This window comes from Pteropus vampyrus, unplaced genomic scaffold, assembly GCF_000151845.1.
Source record: "Pteropus vampyrus isolate Shadow unplaced genomic scaffold, Pvam_2.0 Scaffold35, whole genome shotgun sequence".
Lineage (NCBI taxonomy): Eukaryota > Metazoa > Chordata > Mammalia > Chiroptera > Pteropodidae > Pteropus > Pteropus vampyrus.
Genome location: NW_011888816.1, coordinates 3,980,887 through 3,983,252, shown reverse-complemented (window position 1 = coordinate 3,983,252; position 2,366 = coordinate 3,980,887). Strand labels below are relative to the sequence as shown.

The window sequence follows — 2,366 nt, the reverse complement described above, 5'->3', positions numbered from 1 at the left end:
TTCTGTTCCCAGGAGTCCACTGTTGCCATTCTACTCATCCGGGACCCCACACCAGCATGGAACATGCCCTGAGCATGTATGTGTGTATGTACATGAGCATGCACATGTGTTCATGGGCCCGTAGCATGTGCCCGTGTACACACACATATGCACACACTCACTCCAGGGTTATCTAAACCCTCCTGGCTCTGAAGAAATAATGCTGTTTCTGACTGGATCTAAACGGGCATCCACTCAGGCCCTGAGGTCTGTGACCCGGGTTGTGTCTCCCACACATCACCTGTCTGTTATGCGTCCCCCTTCTCGTCTTGTCTGCTGGTCCTCATTTCCAGCCCAACACCCTCCACCCTGACTCGGAGACAAAATTTGGCCCTCAGGCTCCACAGGACACAGCCCGCAGTCCCCCTCTGGCTCCATACTAGGAACCCGGCCAAACGAGTTCCAGCCACTGGGACCTCACCTGGCCTTGTGGCCTCACCCAGTGTCGTGGCCAGGCAGCCCTGAGCACCTCTCCAAGTGAAGAGGCGTCACTCGGCCCCTCCACCACTGTAGCCTCTCGTAAATCTCCACATTCAACCAGTTTTTCTTTTTTTTTTTAATTTTTTTTTTAGGCGAGGCAACCCTTGGTTGACCTCACAGATTGCAATGACCTTGTCAGCTTACAATCCCTTATTTTTTAATTTATTTTTACTTTTCATGCTTACAGCACTTGGTCTTCCTAGGTGGTCTCCCATCCAAGTACTAACCAGGCCTGACCCTGCTTAGCTTCCGAGATCAGATGTGATCGGGCTTGTTCAGGGTGGCATGGCCGTAGACCAACCATTTTTCTTTAAACTCATTTATTCCCACTCCAGGGAAGCATCACGGTGGTGTGCAGTGACAAACACATGGACCTTGAGTCAAATGACTGTTCTAGTTGGGATACCTTGTAGAGGTCCCGTAAGCATCTGTGCCTTGATTTCTCCCTCCCACATTTTAAGCATCCTCGAAGGTTGTATAGGAGGAAACACTACATGTTGAAGGGAGACAATCCTTTCTTGCCCTTTCTGCTCCTAGACCTGCTCCCTGTCCACCCTCGCCCCTTGCACCACCCTCACCTTATCAGAAACAATATTTTCATTAATTGCCAATTCTTCTGGTCACCTATTTCTGGCTACTGATTCTATTGTAATAGATTTATATAAGCAATTAAAGACAAAGAGCATGAAGACCGTGAGGTCCCCAGGAACAGGACTGTGTGTTAACCTCCAAGTCCCTAGCCCAGAGCCTGGTTGAATGAATGCATGAACAAATGAGTGAATGGCATGATGGGTTTGCTACTTAGTTTGAAAGGATGCCCCATGCTAACCAGACCAAACACTCCATCTAGTAATGTGACTCCAGGATCCCCAAAGATTAGCTCCACAGCAGACTAACAGAAACAAGGCACAGTGAGCTACAGAAGTACCCCTGCTTTTGCACTGCGTTTTCTGACCCTTACGCCCCCTGCCCCAGCCAGGACTCTTCCCAGAGTTCACCATCGTGGCATCCAGATTCTCCAGTCGAAACATAAGGGATGTTGTATCCAACATCTTTCTCTCTCTGACCCACCATCATTGAGTGCTTGTGATCCCACAAGCCAGAACTCCTCTCTCTTGACCGCTAGCATTATTTTTTGCCATCTTCATCTCTCGCCTTATCTCCTATGCAATTCTGGACCTCCCAACTATCTATTCAGCCAGAGTCATCATTTTATAGTAAAAATCAGGTCATGCCATTTCCTCGCTTAAAATCCTTTAGTGATTTCCACTACACTTTCAGCAAAGTAGAACTCAAAATAAAAATTTGAGAATAAAATAATAACTCCTTAGCATGATATATAATTTAGAATAATGTTAGCTGCTATAACAAATGGAACGTGTGTGTGTGTGTGTGTGTGCGCGCGCGCGCGCATGTATCCAAGTTGAGTGATTCTAGTCAGCTGGCAGCTATCCTCCGTGATCTAGAATTCGAAGTTCCTCTGTCTTGCAACTCTACCATCTTGGAGGGCCTCAGACGTCTGCTTCTAGTGAGAAGAACGGGAAAGAGAATGCAAGGAGAAGGTAGACCTGCTTTTTAAAAGTCTTCGCTTAGAAATGACACACATCATTTTGATTTATTGACAAGAGGTGGTTATACAGCCACATCTACATGCAAGGGGGGCAGGAATGTGATGGGATCCTGACAGGACAGCCACTTCCCAGGAACAGCTTATGCTCTGGAAGGGACAGTATGCTTTTGGTGGGAGGTGGTCATCTCTACAACATGTGGCACAGAAAGCCATGCATGATCTGACCTGCTTTTTTCTACTTCCTTGGAGGCCACTGACATACCTCTCATGCTCAATG

The 2,366-nt window shown here is 47.4% G+C and overlaps 1 pseudogene; it reads right to left on the bottom strand.

The window, feature by feature from the left end:
• Positions 1-697: 697 nt before the first annotated feature.
• LOC111738134 lies at positions 698-816 on the bottom strand (annotated as a pseudogene).
• Between the last annotated feature and the right edge of the window lie 1,550 nt (positions 817-2,366).